Source organism: Schistocerca nitens, chromosome 12 (genome assembly GCF_023898315.1).
Source record: "Schistocerca nitens isolate TAMUIC-IGC-003100 chromosome 12, iqSchNite1.1, whole genome shotgun sequence".
Taxonomy (NCBI): Eukaryota; Metazoa; Arthropoda; class Insecta; order Orthoptera; family Acrididae; genus Schistocerca; species Schistocerca nitens.
This window is the reverse complement of record NC_064625.1, coordinates 7981683-8005420: the sequence shown is the minus strand read 5'-3', so window position 1 is coordinate 8005420 and position 23738 is coordinate 7981683.

Below are 23738 nucleotides of genomic sequence, written 5' to 3'. Positions count from 1 at the left end.
GGCTGGCGTATTGTGACGAGTCAGTTACTCGGCCACCATTGACCAGACGGTTTCAGTTGGTGAGAGATCTGGAGAATGTGCTGGCCAGCGCATTTTCTGTATCCAGAAAGGCCCGTACAGGACCTGCAACATGCGGTCGTGCATTATCCTGCTGAAATGTAGGGTTTCCCAGGGATCGAACGAAGGGTAGAGCCACAGGTCGTAACGCATCTGAAATGTAACGTCCAATGTTCAAAGTGCCGTCAATGCGAACAAGAGGAGACCGAGACGTGTAACCAATGGCACCCCATACCATCACGCCGGGTGATACGCCAGTATGGCGATGACGAATACACGCTTCCAATGTACGTTCATCGCGATGTCGCCAAACATGGATGCGACCATCATGATGCTGTAAACAGAAGCTGGATTCGTCCGAAAAAATGATGTTTTGCCATTCGTGCACCCAGGTTCGTCGTTGAGTACACCATCGCTGGAGCTCCTGTCTGTGATGCAGCGTCAAAGGTAACCGCAGCCACGGTCTCCGAGCAGATACTCCATGCTGCTGCAAACGTCGTCGAACTGTTCGTGCAGATGGTCGTTGTCCTTCAAACGTCCCCATCCGTTGACTCAGGGGTCGAGACGTGGCTGCACGATCCGTTACAGCCATGTGGATAAGATGCCTGTCATCTCGACTGCTAGCGATACGAGGCCGTTGGGATCCAGGACGGCGTTCCGCATTACCCTTCTGAACCCACCGATTCCATATTCTGGTAACAGTCATTGGATCTCGACCAACGCGAGCAGCAATGTCGCGATACGATAAACCGCAATCGCGGTAGGCTACAATCCGACCTTTGTCAAAGTCGGAAACGTGATGGTACGGATTTCCCCTCCTTACACGAGGCATGACAACAACGTTTCACCAGGCAACGCCGGTCAATTGCTGTTTGTGTATGAGAAATCGGTTGGAAACTTTCATGTCAGCATGTTGTAGGTCTAGCCACCGGCACCAACCTTGTGTGAATGCCCTGAAAAGCTAATCATTTGCATATCACAGCGTCTTCTTCCTGTCGGTTAAATTTCGCGTCTGTAGCTCGTCATCTTCGTGGTGTAGCAATTTTAATGGTCAGTGGTGTGTAAGTACAGTACCCTGGACAGTTTGTATACGATGACCGCAGTTGCTTCTCGTGTCTACAACGCGATTCTGTTCACGTCTCTGTGGCAACGCTTCTTCATAGGTCTATAGACGGCTACTGTTTTCGCCTACAGCTGTTCGCGCTTCGCAGTTCAAAACTGTGGAAACATTGCCAAGAGTCGCGGATTTTACGTGAAGTGACTGGACTGTAGGAGAGTCTAACAAGTAGAGAATAAGTGTACTAAAACCTCATGCATGATCAGGTATTTTTTTCACGCACCTCCTTGTTTATGAGGCCGTGTCGTTCGAAGTCCGTGTCGTACAAGAATATAATGGTGTACGTGTATCAGTAGCATTTTTGGATAGCTGCGAATTATTGCAAAGTAACATACATTTAAATGTGCTGCACTATGCGGCAGTTATTCTCTCATCTCAGTGTTTATGACCTCATCTCTCCTAATTTATGTGCTAAACAGTCATATAATTTTGTATGTACATTCAGCGTCACATCTACGTACAGTCTGCAAAATGCCTTGCAAATAGTTAGTAGCAAAGAAGTAATAAATTTGATCGTGATGCGAGATGCGGCAGTTTTTCACGTATCTCACTGTTTATTGTGTCATATCCCCGGAACCATGACAGGTGGGTGGCTCCTACCCCCACAGCGATTGTTGTGTGACAGTAAGTAAGAAACACCAACCTCTTATTGGTTTTGACAATGATAACGTGGAGAGAGAAGAGAGGAAGAGGAGTGGATGGACAGAAAGCGAGGGGAAAGGAGAATATGGGCAGAGAGAGGAGGAGAAGAGAGAGAGAGGTGGCAAGAGGAGATGGGCCGACAGAGGGAGAGGAGGAAATGGATAGAGAAAGAGGAGACGGACAAAAACAGGTTGATAAGGTATAAGGAAATAAGGAGACGGAGGAGGAAGGAGAAGATGGACAGAAGGGGGGGGGGGAGAGAAGACGGACTAACAAAGAGTACGTATAAGGAAATACCCTGACAACGCCGAGTTTCTCAGGTAGTACGAGGCGTGTTTTTTAATTAAGTACCGTTCTGAAATTAAAAAAAGGCGTGCTAAGATATCTCAATAACTTTATTTTCACAAGAAATCCTGTACCTTAATCTACGCACTGACGCCATTACAGTCTGATTCTTCCTTGTTTACGTTGTGTACTGAGTGTTTAAGATGCCTCTGATAATCGTGAGTCCAGCCGACTGTGAAGTACGAGCTGTTAAAAAATTTCTTAGTGGTAAAGTCCTAAAAGCGATCGACATTCATCGTGAGATCTGTGCAGTTTACGGGGAAAACATTATGAGTGATGGAATGGTAAGAAAGTGGGTGAGAGGATTTAAAGATGGCCGCCAAATCTGCATGATGAACGAAGGAGTGGGCGTCGTTCGGTCGTTAATGAAAGTTTGCTGCACGAAGTGGACAATAAAGTGAGAGAAAACAGACGCTTTACGATATCCTCCTTGCGGGATGACTTTCCTAATGTTTCTCGTAGTGTTTTGTGTGGCATTGTGACCGAGCACTTGACTTACCGAAAATTGTGCGCACGTTGGGTAACGAAAATATTGACGGATGTGCACAAAACCAAACGTTTAGACAGTGCATTGACTTTCCTTGAGCGGTACCACAACGACGGTGATGATTTCTTAACCAAATTGTTACGGGCGATGAAACATGCGTGGCCTACGTCACACCAGAATGAAAGTAACATTCCATGGAAGTTGAGCAAGGGCATGGTTTTGCTACAAGACAATGCCCATCCGCATGTGGCGAATCAGACCGAAGATCTCATCGCATCTTTTCGAAGGGAAACTCTACATCATTCTCCGTACAGCCCTGATCTTGCGCCCAGTGACTACCATCTGTTCCTGCACTTGAAGTAACACCTGGGCTGTCTGCGTCCTCAAGACTATGAAGAAGTCAAAACAGTGGTGATGCAGTGATTATCAAGTCAGGCGGCAGACTTCTATCAAGAGGGTAATCAAAAACTGGTACAACGTTATGACAAGTGCCTCAGTATTGACGGAAATTATGTAGAAAAGTAGATTAAGGTTTGTACCTTTCATTTAAAAATAAAATTATTGAGATATCTTAGCACGTCTTTTTTTTAATTTCAAAACGGTACTTACTTATAAAAACACGCCTCGTATTTTAGTATTTCTCAATCACAGAAGTGATTGTGAAAGTTCACACTTTACATTGAATGGATAGTGTCTTGAAAAGAGGTTATATAAGATGAACATCAAGAAAAACTATGCAATTCCTAATAGAATGTACTCAGATTATATTGAGTGAATTAGATCACGAAATGAGGCGATGAAATTAGAAAACTAGTTCCATTATTTAGGCAGCAAAATAGCTGGTGATGCGAGAGTAACAAATGTAGACTGCGAAAAAAAAAACCTTTTTCCGGAAAATGAAAAAAAATGTTAACATGTAAATATACACTGATGAGCCAAAACATCATGCCCAGCTGCGCTGAGGGCACGTAACACGGTAAGGAAAGTGTACAAGGAACGCAGAGACGAATGGGGAACCATTCCATAGGCGAAACGAATCACAAATGGTCAAAATCCACGAACATATGCGACTTTGACTGAGGGCAGATCGTTGTGGCCCGGCGCCTGGAGACGAGCTTCTCGGAAATGACGAAGGTCGTGGGCGACTGGAGGCGAACTACCGTCGTGAGGATCTGCGGATAGTGGTTGACAGACAGTGGCAGCCGTCCACGCCTCGCCACACAACGTGCAGCTCTGAGACTCGCCCGATCTGTGAAGCAGGTTAGGCGGGGAGCTGCGGCGGCTCCGGTGAGTTGCAGCCACAGGTGTTTGAGAGCGAGCCCTCCACCGCAGCAGACGAACCCTACGTCTGCCCACGTCGACCCAGCGGCACCGTCCGTCACGGTTACGGTGCGCACGGCATCGCTGGGTTGGACCGCGGATCACCGGAGACACGTCGTCCGGTCGGGTGAGTCACGCCTGCTGTTACTCCAGGTCGCCGGTCGCATCTGGGAACGCCGCCATCCAGGGAAAAGGCTGGTCGAAACACGCCCCACGCCACGGACGTGGGCCGCTGGAAGGCAGTATTATGCTGTGGTGCACATTCACCTGGGCTTCCGCGGGACCTGTGGTGGTAATCGAAGGCACCACCAGAACTGTGCGCTACGTGAGTATTACTGTGGACCACATTCATGTTTCGTCCGTCTGAACTCAACGGCACACATCTGGGACGCTGTCGGGTCCGTGTACAACAGGAAATGCCTGCCCTGAGCGCAGACGTGTGGTCCCACGTACCTCCGCAAACCTACCGAGGACCTGTCGAATCCGTGTCACGCAGACTCATTGCTGCTTTATGGAGTTCCATAGATGCACCAACAAGCTGTTAAACTGGAGCTCATAACGGCATGGCTGAGCTGTGTAACTGTTAGCAGGTCTTTCCTAAAAGCATTCGAAGCATGTAGTCTGATGCGTAATTGAAACGTGCACGATAAACAGACAATAAGAGAATAAAAGATTTTGCAATGTGATCAGAGTCGTAAAACTATCGCAGGCTACAGTAATTAAGCGTAAACTACAGTAGTATATACAGTTGCTTTAGTCACGTAAGGTCACAACTGCGTTACCTGAACATTAGGTTGAGAGACTGCAGGGCATTCTCACTTCTGATTCGGTGTTATGCCGCTTCATGTTCTTAGGGAATATGATCTTTATTGTGATTTGACTTAATGCCTCATGATGAAATGGTGGGCAGTAGTTAATGCTCTCGCTTGCGTGCTCTAGGGAATGAATAACGGTAAGCTTGACCTGCATTCAAAGGAATAGGGTGCCGATTTAAACGACTGCAGTAAAAGAGCACGGCGACGGTGGGCCGGGGCAAGCGCGTTTTTTTCTACGGAACCTGGGTGGAAACATTTCCGGACGACCGAGTTGTGCGGTCTCGTTGTGCAGACACGTTGGTTCTCGCATCCAGGTAGACTGACTAGCGCCAAGAAGTCGCCACTGCAATGACCAGAGCATTGTGGACCGGAAAGAAGACAACTGTGAGCTTTCTGCCAATTTCAGTGGGAGAGGTCACTGACGGCCAGACGTCCAGACTCTGTTACAAAACATATTTGTGAAAACATGAGGCTTTCATAGAGTATATGGCCATTATTTGGAAACTTTGAAATGGACGCAACAGGGGTGATACCAAGCTGTTTATAGAGGGCTGTGCTTCCATCCTGAGCATTTTCTTACCAAAAGACACGGCAAATGTGTGGCAAAGAGGCTGCAAAGCTGAATCTTTTTTTTCTTTTTCTCTCAGTTAACTTCAAAGACTCTGATTGGTCAAATCGGTGTTTGCAGAACAAAGGCCACTCTCCCAGCTAAGAATGCCGGGCTCCAGCTCGTGATTGCCTTGTGCAAAAGTGAGGCGAGTCTGAAATGTAAATGTGCTTTTTGGTACCAAGCTGAGGAGGAAGCAGACAAGAGAAGATCTCACTCTTATACTGGCGCTTCACTAGTAAAGAACTGCAGGTCTCTACCTAAACGGTGACACTTCTGTCCTTTGCTAGTGTGCCAGTTAGAGCCTGTGCCAGTCACTTCTGAACCGTCAGAGGTACTGCTTCTAGCATCACGCACACAGCGAGTGATGCGTGGGTGTACTTATCTGTCTTGAGTCGGCCATCAAAACATTTGACACATTCCGTCACGCATAGTCGTGGGATGGAGTGAAATTGGTTTAGCAGACGGGTCAACCGGCACACAGGAATCCACCGGGGTTTCAGAGGCTCATAGGGAACTACCTGCGTTCCACATCAACCGAACGCGAGACCGCCAACTTGCATTTTTCGGGCGCCCACCATTAGTAACAGATTGCGGCCGTCCATGACTTCAGTCGCCGAACGCATCGCGATGTGCTGCCCCGACCATCAGGAGGGTAAAGTATTCGCTGCTATGGCGTAGGGCTCCAGCATATCTTTCTCAGCACCCTGTTCTTTCGAACCACATTTTTCTTTTTGGAATAGTGGAGTACAGATGCTTTATGGTGGCGTAGTTTTTGTGCCAAAACCCGGATTCACGTGTATGAAGTCAGATGAAGCGATCAGTTATCCTGTTAGTGTCGTGTGTCGATCCCGAGCTGATCACTTTGTCCACCAGAGACCCCCTGTTAGTGAAAGCGTTTGTCAAATACAAAATGTTTGTGACGCTTCTTTAGTCATTTTTGTTGTCTTGTGATGTTACGGATGAATAAATCTATTGTCATTTAGATCTCAACTTCTCCCTCTGTTCTAATTAACAGTACCTTGCCATTTTTATGAAAGTCCAGATTCTAAAAGAGAGTAGCAAGCTTGCAAGGTGTGCTGCACACCTACCGGGCGTTACGTCATTTCCACCTGCATTTTTGTGTATGCGATCAGTAGCTTAGTATATTGCCTTAGAAACCAGAAACAGTCAAGTGTCTAGAAGCTTAGACACCATACATAAACGGCAGTGTAACCTATGGAACATTTTTGTTTTACCTTCTTATTCTCCTGCCTCTTACAGAAAAATAAACACAATTTATAACACAGTTGAAGCAAAATTTTTTATGGTTCCGCACCTAATCAAAGCAGTTAATGCAGTTGCTTAAAAAATTGTTTTGGTTACATAAAAGCGAAGAAGTTAAGCGATAAACAAAATTTTAATACAAAACGGCATTTATCTTTCGTAAAGACATAAAAAAGCAAAAAAAAAAGAAAGAAAGAAACACAATGGACGAACTCTGAACGATGGGCGGTTATAATTTTGTGGAAAACAAACAAGGGAAACTGAGGGAAGTGGTCCGTTCAGAGTTCCTCTTTTACACATTTATGTTTCTTTCCCCACCAGTGCTACCGGTAATCCTACCATTTACTACGTCAGTTATGTACTGTACCGAAACCACCAACTGTAGTTTTAGTTTTGGTACAGTGCGGCTCTAAACGTGATGCTGCAGAAAATAATGCCGATCATGATTTGTGCGCGCACTACAGCAAAGTGTTTAACACCCGTAAGTTCGCAGCTCGTGGTCGTACGGCAGCGTTCTCGCTTCCCACGCCCGGGCTCGATTCCCGGCGGGGTCAAGGATTTTTCTCTGCCTCGTGATGACTGGGTGTTGTGTGCTGTCCTTAGGTTAGTTAGGTTTAAGTAGTTATAAGTTCTAGGGGACTGATGACCATAGATGTTAATTCCTATAGTGCTCAGAGCCATTTGAACCATTTTTTTTAACGCCCGTAAGGATGCCGACGATCAGATTCGTAGATGGAATAGCTAGTGAGGAAGTACTGAACCGAACGGGGAAGAAGAGGGATTTATGGCACAACTTCATTAAAAGATGATTTTGATATATAAGTTGACAGTACACGCCCGGAGTTCTCAAGGTCTCGTCAACTTGGTAATGGAGAGAACCGTGTGAGCGTAGAGTAAAAAATTACAAAAGGTCGTGAAGGGTTGACCACAACCAGCTCTTTGGACGGTTGTAAGGTGCGGCAGTTATGTAGAGAAAAGCGCGCAGAATGGGATAGAGGTGCATCAAACCAGTTTTCGGGCGTACAACTCCAGCAGCACGCTGGAGTTAATAAATCAGCAGTAATGAGTAAAGATGAGGCTCTCCCGCACACAGCGGTAAGGCGGCGCTGAAGGCACATAAAGGAGCTGAGCGCCACGTAATGAGCGCCATTAGCCGCCACCAACCTCAGCACCTGCGGGCCACGCTTCACGAGGCAGCGGCCGCACTACCTCACAGTAGGAACCGTCATCAGAAGAGTCCCCTTCCCCTGCCAATAAAACACGCCGACACCTGCTGTTGCTTCCTCGGGTACGGCGCACGTGATCCGCAATACGAACACGATGCGCCAAACGTCGTGACAACCCGCCACACTGACCAGCCAGGCACTGCACCGTCACATCGCCCACCTACAGCATTATGAATAAGCGACAGTTCCAGTAGCTGCTACCTAGTCTCTCGCGACGCAGTCCTTGGATAAAGACGTGATTTTACAGTTTGTGCATCCACAGCTTAGGCTGCATACATGACAGAAACATTTTAATTTTTTTTTAAAACTACTAAATATCTTCTAAAAACTTTTATTAGCTGTTAATAGTTTCTCTATTACAGGATGATACACAATCCGTTAAGCCATGATTGAATCTCATCCTTATTTGTGCATGTTTCTTGTTGTGCTCTTCAGTCCTGAGACTGGTTTGATGCAGCCCTCCACGCTACTCTATCCTGTGCAAGCTTCTTCATCTCCCAGTAACTACTGCAACCTACATCCCTCTGAATCTGCTTACTGTATCCATCATTTTGTCTCGCTCTACGATTTTTACCCTCCACGTTTCCCTCGAGTACTAAATTGGTGACCCCTTGATGCCTCAGAACGTGTCCTACCAACCGATCCCTCTTTCTTGTCAGGTTGCACCACAAATTTCTCTTCTCCCAAATTCTATTCAGTACCACCTCATTAGTTACGTCATCTACCCATCTAATCTTCAGCATTCTTTTGTAGCACCACATTTCGAAAACTTCTATTCTGTTCTTGCCTAAACTAATTATCTTCCATGTCTCACTTCCATACATGGCTACACCCCATATAAACACATTCAGAAAATACTTCCTGGCACTTAAATTTATACTCCATGTTAACAATTTTCTCTTCTTCAGAAACGCTTTCTTTGCCATAGCCAATCTACATTTTGTATCCACTTCGACCATCATCGGTTATTTTGCTCCCCAAATAGCAAAACTCACCTACAACTTCAAGTGTCTCATTTCCTAATCGAATTCCCGCAGCATCATCTGATTTAATTCGACTATATTCCATTTATCCTCATTTTGCTTTTGTTGATGTTCCTCAGTTGTATAAAAACAATTAATTTAACCCTTGGATGCATGTCTGGCCCGATTAGTAAAAATGCTTAAGAGAGGTCTGTAACCTCTACCTGAAAACAGTAACTAAATGTTGATATTAAGGGATATATTACACAGTCTTGAAGGAGTTGGTCACACAGAATGAATAAAAAATTATTTATTATGATATTATGACTTTTATTTTAATGTAACATGAAAAGCAATATTAAGTTTCAATTTTCCAGAATCGAATAACTGTCAGTTTTACTGATCCACACCGGACTATTTGAACTATCATGTATTTCGTTTTCTCGTCATTTACTTTCAGGCCAAGTCTTGATGCTTCTGTTGCAAGCGCAAAGATGTAGAAATCAATGGGATAACCAATCACATCTAACCGTTGGTGGACACAAATTCGGGCGTCTTAAACAGTTCAAATTTCTGGGAGCAGTGATAGATGATCAAAATCGGAGACAGATAGAAATAAAAGCGAGACTGCAAAATGCTAACCGAGCTTATTATGCAATACAAAATCTCTTAGGATCCAAACTGCTGACTAGGAAATCTGTAATAATGGAACGATTGACAGCCAAAGCAGCTACCGAAAGTTTTTCAGAAGCTATTACTAGTTATTACAAAATTATTAAAATATTTGAATCTCGGATAAAGAATTGTGGTATAACTTCCCGCGCCAAATTCGCTTAAAATCCCAACCTATTATCGAAAGTATCCACCATCGTCTTCAGAGGCTAAGTTAACTGCCATGAAACTGGAGAGGCTTACACTTTTATGCCCAGACGTCGCCATTTGATTGGCTGGATGACATACTAAGGTATTAATTAAATTTTCGAAAAAATATTGGAAGTCTAGAATATGGTAAAACAGTTTCCTAAATGAATTTATTACCGTCTCGTAACGAAAACAAGAGTAATCCATGTACACTGAAGCGCCGAAAGAACTGGTATCGGCATCCGTATTCAAATACCGACATATGTAAACAGGCAGAATACGGCGCTGCGGTCCGCAACGCCTGTATAAGACAAGTGTCTGGCGCAGTTGTTAGATCGGTTACTGCTGCTGCAATGGCAGGTTATCAAGATTTAAGTGAGTTGGAATATGGTGTTATAGTCGGCGCACGAGCGATAGGATACAGCATCTGTGAAGTAGCGATGAAGGGAAGATTGGATATTGGATTTTGATGACTGGAAATATGTTGCCTGGTCGGAAGAGTCTCTCTTCAAATTGTATCGAGCGGATGGGCGTGTATGGATATGGAGACACTCTCATGAATCCACGGACCCTACTTGTTAGCATCGGAATGATCATGCTGGGGGGGGGGGGGGTTCTGTAATGGTGTGGGGCGTCTGCAGTTAGAGTGATATGGGACTCCTGATATGTCTAGGTATGACCATGACAGGTGACACGTACGTAATCCATTCGTGTCCATTGTGCATTGCGACGGAGTTGGCCAATTCCAGCAGGACAATGCGACACCGGACACTTCCAAATTGCTACGAAGTGGCTCCAGGAACACTACTCTGAGTTTAAACATTTCCGCTGGCCACCAAACTCCCCAGACACCATTACTGATCTTATCCGGGATACATCGCAAATATATATATATATATATATATATATATATATAATACAAGGTTCAAATGGCTCTGAGTGCTATGGGAATTAACTTCTGAGGTCGTCAGTCCCCTAGAACTTACAACTACTTAAACCTAACTAACCTAAGGACATCACACACATCCATGCCCGAGGCAGGATTCGAACCTGCGACCGTAGCGGTAGCGTGGTTCCAGACTGAAGCGCCTAGAGCCGCTCGTCCACAACGGCCGGCAGGATGCCTTGCGACGTTCTACTCAGAAGAGATCTCCAACCATTCGTACTGTTACAGATTTATGGACAGCCCTGTAGGTTTCATGGCATCACTTCCTTCCAGCACTGCTCCAGACATTATTGGAGTCCACGCCACGCCGTGTTGCGCCACTGCTGCGCGCTCGTGGGAGCCCTGCACGACAGTAGGCTGATGTACCAGTTTCTTTGGCTCTTCAGTGTATTTTCATGAACAGTTTCGGCATATCATTAACGCTATCTTCTGCTCGCTATGCACTGCATTTATTCGATTCTCTACACATGGAGCGTGGAGTGCATAGGAGCCTGCAGATGGCATTAATAAGATGACGAAACTGGTCGTGTAAGTAAAATAACAATTTCTGGCTACATACGACTCTTTGGTTATTTTCTTTCGATGAATACTTAAGACCGGTCGGATGAGTGTTTCGTGAGGCACTTTCTTTGTGCGTGGAGTAGTACACCTCCAGAGGATTCTCCCTATAAATCTCGGTGCGGCAGGTTCTTTTTTTATTTATTTATTTTTTTAAAAATAATCTTTATTCAGTGATTATAATTATACAAGTTAGCCTACCACCTAATTACATTAGTAGGTCATATTTCTAACTGTTCTCTCCCTTTGATTTTGTGGTCGTTCTAGTTTCAATTGTTCCGTTCATGTCCTTACCACTTGGTAATCCCCGCAAATATTTATCCGCCGCGGCGCGCTCCAGATGCTGGCCGCCCGCCCCGTAACGGGGCTCTGACGTCCCTCGCCTACTCCCTACTCCGCGGCACTGGCCTCGAGCCTGCCGGGTAACGCAGCCGCCACTCAGGCCGGTCGTTACCCGGACACGTCCGTCTCCCCGCTAATCACGCGCATTACTCTCCCTGTGCAAGGCGACCAGCTCACTCTTCGCTACACGTATTAGACCACTTCTGCCAGTCGCTGTTCGCGATAGCATCGTAACTGCAGCGGTTTATCGCGCTACCGGAGGATCGCATTTCGCTCTGACCCTCAGTTGGTTTTACACATTACCGACGGCGTCGTCGTTAGTGGCTTCCTTTCCCGGCGGCAGCCTCTGGTACACTGGTATTTGGATCAGCCGCCATCTGACCGCCATAGCGCGCAGCACTGGACACCGCTGGAAGCTGTGCTGTTATATACGCCACTGCCGTTGTATGGAGCGCCCCCACTATAAAGCCATATCCGCTGCGCAAATCACTGTGCCTTACTGTTCTCAAGTAGGACAGTTTCCTAGGCGCGAAAATTTCGCCTCTTCCAAGAAGAAATACAAACATCACCCAGAAAAAAAGGAGAGTCTAATGGTATGGTTGGCTGGGAGATAGCGAGGGGCAGTTTTCGCCGTCTAATCAGAAAGGTTTTGAAATTTCCGGGCAGATTAAAATTGTGTGCCGGACCGAGACTCGAACTCGGGACCTTTGCTTTTCGCGGGCGAGTGCCAGGAAGTTTCATATCAGCGCACACTCCACTGCAGAGTGAAAATCTCATTCTGGCCTGCAAGCGCACTGCCACGTTTTCTTCGCGAACTCTGACAGTCGAGTGCTGATACGTGTGCCTGACTAACGATTTGTGTGTGTGTGTGTGTGTGTGTGTGTGTGTGTGTGTGTGTGTGTGTGTAGTATAGTGTTCTGTGTCTATTGTACGAGGGCCGTCCAACAAATAACGTTAACACCTTTTTTTCTGAAAGCGGGTTGGTTTTATTCATGATTCCAAAACACCACATTATTCCCCACTATTTTGGCCACAAAACCCTATTTGCCAACGTAATCTCCGTTCAATGCGAAGGCGTTTCGACCCCTTACTGGGAGGCCCTGTGCGACCGCACGGTACCACTCTACCGTTCGACGTCGGAGCCGACGACTTGCCGCGTCAATAACCTCCCATTCATCCACGTACTGTTTCTCATGGAGTGCATCCTTCCTTGGCCCAAACAGATGGTACTCAGAGATGCGAGATGTGGACTGGACGGCACACTCCTTTGAATATACCAACTGGTGAACGTCTTTCGATTTGACGCCACTTCGGCGATTTGCGCGTCGATGGAGATGAAATGATGATGATTAGGACAACACCAGTCCCTGAGCGGAGAAAATCTCCGACCCAGCCGGGAATCGAACCCGGGCCCTTAGAATTGATAGTCTGTCGCGCTGACCACTCAGCTACCGGGGGCGGACAGTTGAGCGATGATTATAGACGCCTCGCCCAACGACTCACCGTGCTTTTGTTCACTGACAGATCTCAGTGGACGTTCTCCAAGCGCCTATGAATGTCTGTCGTGCTCTGGCGGGTAAGGGAACTCGATGAGAGCTCTCTGCTTGAAACGCACCTCCATTGCCGACGCGATTTGAAGCTTTGTATGGCGGCGCCACCAATCCTAACTTCATGAGTGTTGCATAATGACCCACGACAAATTCCACATTTTGGCCGAGGAAAAAATGTATTCCACTACTTATTATACCCCCCTCGTACGATGATTATGATGACAGAGTCAGCATGTTTAAGCCCGATGCCGGCGCAGAGCCTACTCCTCTCGAATACCGCCATCGAGGCCAAAGACCTTAACGTCGTCACCCGACGGACAGATCAACACCAAACCTGTCACTTGCAGAGAGGCTTGGAGTTCAGGTCTGACGCAAAGTCTGGAAATCAGGAAATTTACGCCGTCACCTCTTCTCCCCTTCTTCCAGAAAGGTAAAGGGAAAGCGACCAGCTGCAGGACCCACACATCCCGCAGCCTGGAAAATAGGCCTCATGTCTCGCAGAACCCAAACATCCCGCACTCAATAAAACAGAAATAATACTTCGCAGGATCCACACCTCGCGCAATCAGAGAAATGGGACCCACGCCCCGCGCTATCGATCCAGTACCCTCGTTTAAAGCGGGTTGCAGCTTCTAGTCGAAGCTGTAAAACATTTTTCATGTCTGCCGCAAGTAACGCGCCAAGGCAGCCAATAGGACGCGGCGTAACGGGGCGGTTACGCATCCAAGAACCGGTCGTGCCCTGACCTGTTTAACTTCGTTAATTGATGGGAACTGGTGTATTCAACGAGGCAACGCCGTTGGCAGTATCATCCTAATTAATTCTGACATGTTTACAGACGCTGCAGTGGTCTACGCCGCATCTGACATCAAAATTAATGCTTGATTTTTGTAGCAAATACAGGCTTTTGACCTCACGGTTCTCACGAGTTAAGCAGTGCAAATCTGAAAGAGGAAAAAAAAAGTAGAAAGGGGAAGTACGATATAAGGCAATATGATTTTTGATAAAACTTCACAGCCTTTGTCGTAGAGTACTGGATTTACAGGCTAGCAAAGAAACTTTGAGAAAAGTAGTTCCGAGTGCTGCCCATAGCAATTTCACCATTTTTCAAACAAAATTAACAACATTCTGGCTGAAATTACACTTAAGAGCATGTTTCTTGCTCTCTTAGAGACACTACAGGGGTCCGTGCCGAACGGTTGTTTTATTTGACTTTTGTAGTCTTTGAAGCGATTCTGCATCGCCGCCGAGAAAGCGTAGCTGGGGAACGCTCGACAGCAGACAGAATCTCAGGCGACAACGTCGAATCTTCGGACTTTTCACATCAGAATCCAACTAATTTAAATTATAATACCGTATCGATGACATCAAGCTCCTGGGGAAATTGCAGTGGCTACTTTGGCTACTTAGGGTATCGAGGGAAGTTTCGAAGAACAGGAAGGATCGTAGGCACAAATCGATCTTAAAAAACTGGTAACACGAAAAAAAGCTCTTGAAAAAGACCAAACATTTATTTTTCGCAGGGAGTCATTAACAGAGGCTCATTACATAGAACAGAAAGGAAGGCCTAGATCCTCAAGAGAGCAACCAAGCATTACTTGCCAAGGCGAACCGGTAACTCAGCCGCAGTGCGAATTAACTGACGTGAAGTAGTTCCAGTTGGAAGCACCACTCTTACCTCCCAGTGAGAGCAGCATAAGTGATTTCGTGGGAAGCTGCCAGAACGTGCAAACAGTCATTAATTTTATTTACGGAGATAACGAGGAAAGCCTGACAGATCCGAATGATAAAGTGACGGGATGTGCCTGCTAATGCCGACAAGTAAACGTTAAGTAAGAAAGTGATTTGAAGATCGGAAGGAGGCAGCAGAGTGGAGCTGCATTCAAGCATCTGCCCCAAAGCAGAAAAAGTAAAACCCACACAACGATACACTCAAGCGCCAATGAAACTGGTACAGGCATGCGTATTCAAATACAGAGAGATGTAAACAGGCAGAACACGGCGCTGCGGTCTGCAACGCCTGTATAAGACAATAAATGTCTGGCGAAGCTGTTAGATCGGTTATTGCTGCTACAATGGCGGGTTATCGAGATTTAAGTGAGTTTGAAGGTGGTGTTATAGTCGGCGCACGAGCGATGGGACACTGCACCTCCGTGGTAGCGATGAAGTGGGGACTTTCCCGTACGACCATGTCACGAGTGTACCGTAAACATCAGTCAAATTGATTTTATATTCTTAGATTTTCAGAAAGCTTTCGACACCGTTCCTCACAAGCGACTTGTAACCAAATTGCGTGCCTATGCGGTATGGTATCAGTCGTGTGACTGGATTCGTGATTTTCTGTCAGAAAGATCACAGTTCGTAGTAACTGACGGAAAGTCACCGAGTAAAACAGAAGTCATATGTAGTGTTCCCCAACAAAGTGTTGTAGGTCCTCTGCTGCTCCTGATCTACATGTAAGATTTAGGAGACAATCTGACTAGCAGTAAGTGTTTCCAGGTGATGCAGTCATTAATCGATTTGTGAAGTTGTCAGATTATAAAAAAAAATTGAAAACTGATTCAGACAAGATTCCTGTATGGTGTGAAAAGTGACAAGTGACAAGTGACTGTCAATAATGAAAAGTGTGAAGTTATCCACACGAGTACTAAAAGGAATCCGTTAAATTTCGGATACACGATAAAACATACAAACCCAAAAACTGTAAATTTAACTAAACAGTTACGGATTACAGTTTCGAATAACTTAAATTGGAACGATCAAATAGACTGTTGTGGGGAAAGCAAACCGAAGCCTTCGATTTATTGGCAGTACACTTCAGAGCTCGTAACAGCTCTACTAAAGAGACTGTTTACACTACGCTTGTCCGCGCTTTTATGGATTACCGCTATACGGTAAGCGAGGTGCATCAGACAGGATTGACGGAGGTCACCGAAAAAGTTCGAAGAAATGCAACTAGGTTTGTACTCGTATTACCGCGAAATAGGGGCAAAGTACCCCTGATATGATACACGAATTTGGATGGCAATCGTTAAAACGAAGGCGTTTTTCAGTGTGGCAGGACCTTCACAAGAAATAGCAACTTTCCCCTGAGTGTGTACAAAAATTGCGTTGGCGCACAGGTGCATAGGAAGAAATGATCATCATGACGAAATAAGGAACGTCAGAGCTCGCAGAGAAAGATTTAAGTGCTCGTTATGGCCGCGCACCGTTAGGGAATGGAACGGTAAGGAAATAGCTTGAAGGTGGTTCGGTGAAACCTCTGCCACGTACTTAGTAATTATGAACAGCAGAGTAGTTATGTAGATGTGGCCGTATGTTGTCAGTGTCTTTTTAGTGATGGAATGAGGTGTGTGGAGAAAAAAATTGAACAGCGGGACCAACGGTTGACTACAGCAAGCAGGTTGAAACGTGCGAGGTGAAGACGAAGGGAACAGACTAGCACGGGTAGACTACCTGCACGGAACCAGCAAGAGACAGCGGCAACCTAGAGGTACGTGAGCGAAGGTGCTCGCGTCTGCATTACAGCCGCTCGGACCGTGAGTATACAAGCACTGTTTAGGCTGCGCTTTCAGTGACAGCCATATCGATGGATTCCGCTGATGACCGACGTCGACCGAACACGGACGATGTCTTCAAATCAGTACCCGACTGCTAGCGCGGTCGCAACGTAGCCGATCTCATCGCCCGAACGTACAGGTTTCGGTCAACACTCGGTGAAACTCAAATCGGTCTGTTTTTTCGGTCATAATGGCCAGCACGACACGAAATATGGGCTGTCGGAAACCGATTATTTTATTCAAAGGAGTAACTTGTGGCATCCCGAGGATCAAAAGTATCATAATGGGAATATACTTCGGAATTTATGGACTGAAATCGTAGGTTTATTGGAAACCCACAAGTAGGCAAAATTTTTATCGGAAATTTTAGGTGTAGATCATAGCTTCGAAAAATAATTTGTTCAAGCGACGAGGAAGGTGCATCTTATGACTGAAGTTGCTGTAATGGATCTTTTTGGGTTGCGGTTGATGGACATTAGCTGGTCCCGGCGGAGGTTCGACTCCTCCCTCGGGCATGGGTGTGTGTGTGTTTGTCCGTAGGATAATTTAGGTTAAGTAGTGTGTACGTTTAGGGACTGATGACCTTAGCAGTTAAGTCCCATAAGATTTCACACACATCTGAACATTTTTGACATTAGCTGTCTACTGCTTACTGGCTTCTTTATGCCAGCAGGCTGGCGATTCTATAAAGATGAAGTGGTTTGAAAATGTGGTGTATGAATGTGTTGCCACTTTATAGTGCTTTGTGTGTTCAGAGTACCTCTTTCCAAATTTTATGTTTGCCTTTCACGCGTACGCTGAATGAAGCTTAAATGACTTATGTCTGGACTACTTGAAACAAATTCAGTAAAAGAGATTTCGAGTGCTTGTAGAGGTGTGATTTGAACTCTGCTAAAAAATTCGATACTCACACTAAAGATGCAGTTCAGGCTCAGGTGAAACTAGAAGCGAGACTTTGATTACATATTTCCGATGATTAGGCCTATACCACGTTCTGAAAAGTATGGTTTCAAAGTTCTTTCTGATGTGTTGGTGGTACTTACCATGCCCTAAATATTAATTTAGCAGGTCATATTTTCACTTCTGAAACCAAAATATTACGAAATTTTTAATTTACTGTATACCAAATTTTGGAGCTGTGATTCGTGGATGTGGATTAAAAGACACTGTAATATAGTTGACTTCCGTTATTAAAAGCTGCACTGAATCTAGAATAATATTGCCGCCGTAAATCTTGTTATATACTTTCTCAAATCCACTAGGCAAGTGTTTAAAGACCAGTGAAGTTCCCACTATTAGAATCATTATCTGAATATGCCTAATGCCATATTGCATTAATATACACCGTTTTTAGAATAAAGTGAACTACTGTGGACTCACAGATCTACCTTTCATTAAATAAATAATACTTGCTTAGTCAGACAAAAATGTTATCTATGCATCATATAACAGAAATATCAGCCGGCCGGAGTGGCCGTGCGGTTCTAGGCGCTACAGTCTGGAACCGCGCGAACGCTACGGTCGCAGGTTCGAATCCTGCTTCGGGCATGGATGTGTGTGATGTCCTTATGTTAGTTAGGTTTAATTAGTTCTAAGTTCTAGGGGACTGATGACCTCAGAAATTAACTCGCATAGTGCTCAGAGCCATTTTGAACCATTTGAACAGAAATATCTACTTTCACCACGTAAAATAACCATTACGTGCTCGTAGCCTCATTGGCGAAACCTTGATGCGCCGAAGTCGCCAATTTAGCATAATAAACCATGTTCTGAACAACGTGTTTCTTCTTCTTAGTGCGGTGTGCCGTTCAAACTTCATACGTATTCTCGTAATACAGGAGTATTTCCTAAAACTTGTCTGCCACTTCCACTAAATGAAGACAACGTTTTTTTTCGAGATAGGTATACAGGGTGTTCACAGTTCATGTATACACTGCTAAAGGTTGCAGAGGGGACTTAATAGATGAAGTTTTAAACAGGAGCCCATGTCCGTAAACGTCATCCAACTACGCTGCAGAGCGTCAAAGTCACAGGCGTCGGCACTATTAATACATATACAGGATGGACCATTTTAATCCATAACGAGAAACAGCAAAATGTCTTAGATAAAAGTTGTAGCTGACAAAGACGGTCACCCTTTGCTACTAGTGCCCTAGACCTCGAACATGAGTTTTCAAGGTGGTTTGGAGATTAAAGTGACTTTTTGTGTCTGAACCCTAAATTGATTTAAGGTTTGAAAAGAGCGGCCAATTTTACGTATAAAATGATGCCTCATTGAAGGTCATCGCAAGGCTCAATGGACGTCAACTTAGCAAAAATGTTTTTAGTTGTAGTAGGCTCTGACCACTATGGGACTTAACATCTGAGGTCCCCTAGAACTTAGAACTACAAAAACCTAACTAACCTAAGGACATCACATACATCCATGCCCGAGGTAGGATTCGAACCTGCGACCGCAGCGATTGCGCGGTTCCAGACTGTAGCACCTAGAACCGCTCGGCCACTCCGGCAGGCAAATGCAGGGTGGTTTCGTGAGGATGTCATAAACTTTCTACGACGGTGGAGGACAACAGAATCAATCTGAGGTATGGGGTCCCCGTACCGCAAATGAACGAGTCGAAAGGTACAAGCGAAAACCTTCCTGATGCCTCTAACAGTGGATTACATGTACTGGCACTGATGGTGCTAAGAATGTAGAGTATACAACTTTCGGAGATGATACTATGGACCAAAACAAGGAAAAAATATCTAGTCAACCTGGGTTGAAAAAGGAATTCATTAACAGCTGTTGAGAGGTGGCATGAGCCCCCTCTCATATTTCTATCTTACGATATTCGTCTCTAATTGTATGCGGTGAAAAGTTGCTATTCCTTCACACGCGGACTTCCCACGCAGCGTCTCTCGTCACCTGGGTGGTCCGGTGACAGGCGGACTCCGCTGATCTGGAAAGGGTTAAGCCGACGGGTGTGAGGAAGTCGAGTGAATGCTTTGCAGACGCCGACATTGTCAAAAGACACGCCCGGAGGGGTCTGAAGTAGCAGCTGGGCTAGAGGTTCCGTTACTTCGCAGAATCTTAGCGAAAACACTTTCTGGCGGGCTACCAGCGAGGCGTGGGAATGACTTGTGTACCCAGGCAGTTGTGGCGGGAAAATTCCCGCGCTTTCTGCAAAATAGTAACTGTGATTGGCTTGCTCAGGGCATAGCTCCGTGACGTAGCAAAATCAGCACAGAAATTGGCGCCAAGAATCTCCATTGGTGGAATGGTAGTGCTCCGGCAATGGAGTGGAATTTTCAGCCGGTTTTCGAGTTGCTGATTCGAACGTTTAACCACGGCCACTGTCGTGGGGGCGGGAATGTTGTGTGTTCGGCCTGTACGGGTGCTCTAGGCAGTCGGCTCTGCCCTTTCGGTCGAGGACGTCGAAGCAACCAGCCATCGCCTCCGGTACGTGTTCTGGCAGTTAAGAAGACAGTTTGGTAATGTATGTCCGCAGAACCGGCAGATAGGGATTTTCCTAGGTGATAATCAGAGCTCAGCAGAGCGCGCCTGTTCGTCTTTTTCTAACTTTGTTCTGTCTTGAGTAGCAGCAATTAATGTTGGGTTAGCTGTGTGTCTCTCTTAAGATTTGAGTGGGAAGGAATTGGCTCCACATACCACTTCGTCATAAACCTCACAATCTAGTTTAGGGACAACTTCACCTTCACAGCGTTTGTTTGAGTATCCAATTTGAGCCAGTTTGATGTATTATAAATGTTTCATGTGTTTTTGTTTATTATTTTGTGTTTAGTCTTAATAAATCATATTGTTATTTTGGTCAGAACTTTCATTCTGTTAATCGGTAGAGCAACCCTATCATTCCTCAAAAAAAAAAAAAAAAAAAAGGTTCAAATGGCTCTGAGCACTATGGGACTCACTGCTGAGGTCATTAGTCCCCCAGAACTTAGAACTAGTTAAACCTAACTAACCTAAGGACATCACAAACATCCATGCCTGAGCCAGGATTCGAACCTGCGACCGTAGCGGTCTTGCGGTTCCTGACTGCAGCGCCTTTAACCGCACGGCCACTTCGGCCGGCTATCATTCCTCACTATGTTAATGAGACCTTCGTTTATTTAACTTATTTATCAAATTAAATTATTGCAGGTGCCAAACTCTCTTCTACTCCACCGGCAGGGTTGATTAGAGTCAGTTCGCGTTTTTTTTTTTTAATCCTTGTGCAACAGCAAAAGTCGGAGTTAGAATAGGGGGGGGGGGCTTAGAGCATCATTTACATATGTAGATTCTAGAAGAATTTAGTGTTAAATACACTGCTAGCCCCGGCACCTCGCACTGTGAGCACTTGTTCAGTAGAGGAGATGTGTTTCACACTAGCGAAGATGGACAAGTGCTCTTACGATATGGATGTTTACTAGATATTTTTTCCTCGTTTTGGTCCATACTACCACCTCTGAAAGTTGCCTTCAAAACATTCGTAGCAACAACAGTACCGGTACGTGTATTCTACTGTCAGAGGTATCAGAAATGCTATCGCTCGTAACTTTCGTCTCATTTGTTACCTCAGACTGATACAAACTTTCAACGATGATGGATAAATGTATCATTATCACGGAATCACCGTGTATTTACACACATTTACAGGCGCCGGAGCCTATAAATTTGGAGCTCTGTAGTGTCGTTGGATCACGCTTACGGCCATGGGCTCCTGTGTAAAACTGGATCTACTAAGACCCCCTGCAAACTCTGGAAGTGTGTAAGATGAATCGTGTAATACCCTGTAGATCATTCAAATGTACCTGGCATCCTTTTAATAGCGATCGCCGCACTGCATCACTCGACTGCAAGCGCAGAGACATCGTGGTATCTATCCCACCGTAGCCTAGCCTAGCTCCTAGACCCCGCCGAAGGCTGAAGGGCGAGATCGGACGCACCGCGGCGGAGCTGTCGCCGGACGTTACGGGGCGACCTCTGCTGGCGACGGCGTCTGACGACTGTTGTGGGTGCGTCTGGCTACGCAGACTGCGCGTCTCCTGGACAGGAGACGTGAGCGCTGATCTTCACACGTCTTCTGTACGGCGGGCGCCGCCGTCGCCTACTGCGGCCCCCGCAGCGCACAGTGCTTTCCCACGGCCGACGCTGCGCAGTCAAGGCCGCGGGGGAGAGGGCGCCGAGGCGCGCCGGTGTGGCTGCAGAGGCCTCCGCTCGCTTTTTTACGCGCTGAGTCAGGACCGGCGGCGTAGGTCCGGGCGGGCAGCCTGTTCACTGCTGACTTCCTGCTGGAGGACCAGCCTGCCACCGCCCCGCTCCAGTGTGCGTCCAGTGTAGTGTGTAGAGTGTAGTGTGGTAGCGGGCGTGGGGCGTGTCGCCATGGTGCACCCGGATACCCACGGCCAGAGCGTGACTGTCCGGCACGAGCGCCACTTATCACTCCACTTCCTTTCCCAGCGCTGTCAGCCATTTCCTGGACTCTTTGTACAAATTTCTCAATTGCAAGTCCGGTCCTACGGGGAAAGGGGACGGGGGAGGGGGCGGGCACCGGGGAATCTGGTATCCGCCCAGGGCTGCAATTTAGGAGACGCCAAACTCATATGCTTGAAGAAGAAGAATCTTTGTTTCACAAAACGCCTAGCATCCAGCGCACGCTGGTCTGGTAATTATTCGTATGACCTTGAAACGCATCACCGGCTGCTGTAACCGAGCGGTTCTAGGCTCTTCAGTCCGAAACCACGCGGCTGCTACGGTCGCAGGTTCGAATCCTGCCTCGGGCATGGATGTGTGTGATGTCCTTAGGTTAGTTAGGTTTAACTAGTTCTAAGTTCTAGGGGACTAATGACCTCAGAAGTTGAGTCCCATAGTGCTCAGAGCCATTTGAGCCAATCTCGCTTATTTAGCTTGTGTTACAACTACTGCAATATTAGAAAGGCCTGTTTCGTTTTAGCTAACAGACATTGATAAAATATAGTCACTTCGAGAAACCACACCCCTTCTGTCTTTGTTTCTTTCTTTCACTTGCGCCTTTTTCCCCGCAATGGTCGCAGGGTCGTCGTGGATACAACGGAACTGGCACCCCATACCCGCAGGGTGGAGTCAGTGTAGCCCAGCTGTCTTCCTCTAGTGTAAACCATGAAATAGTGCGGAAGTGTTACAAATTTCTGCGTGTCGTGTAACTGAGGAGGGATGTGGGGACCAGTCCGGTATTCACCTAGCGGGATGTGTGAAAACCGCCTAAAAACCACATCCAGGCTGGCCAACACACCGGCCCACGTCGTTAATCCGCCAGGCGGATTCGATCCGGGCGCCTTGGCTAACCTGGCGAGAAACCACACCCGTCTCTGATACTATTCGTATTAACAGCTTTTCCAGTAATAGACGACGACATTTTGATTTTTCAAGTAGCAAAACGTTTGAGGAATTCTGATGAGGCAATAGATTCTTTCGTAGAGAGGAAAGCGTGCCGTATAAAGCAGTAGCGAGGTTAGAGAGAAAACAACGCGGATACCTAAGGACTGAAGAAATGATTGTTGTCTTTCTTGTCTTTTGTCTTTACTGGTTTTATGTTTCCTACATTTAACTTTATGTCAGACAAAAGAGAAAGTTATTAGCAAATAGGCAATAAAGAGTGCTATTTTCTGAAAAGTTCTCAATCTCCCTCTCACAAATAATCCCAGCCAGTATTAATTGTGAGTTTTTTTTTTTTTAGCGGGGGATAGGACCTCAACTGGACGACTGGGAGCAGGAGAGGCCTTACAGGACATTCTAATTTCCACCGTCCTGAATATAGATCTGACGGCTTCCATTACAAAATATGCAAGTTTGAATTCCACAGCGCGAAATTAGTGACATGAGACAGAAGAATGCTCTGAGAATAGACGTGGCACTGCACTATTTCACGCTTATGACCAAATAACATGTCTTACATTTCCTCGATTTATTTTATGTGTGAAACTCCTCAGAAAGATGTGTGATATAAAATGAACATATTTTTGAAAATTGATTTTTTTTTTAATTTTACGTCCTCTCTCTCTTACTCTCGAGGGGTGGTGGAGGGAGGGGGGGGCGCCACTATCAAGTTTTTGCCCCGG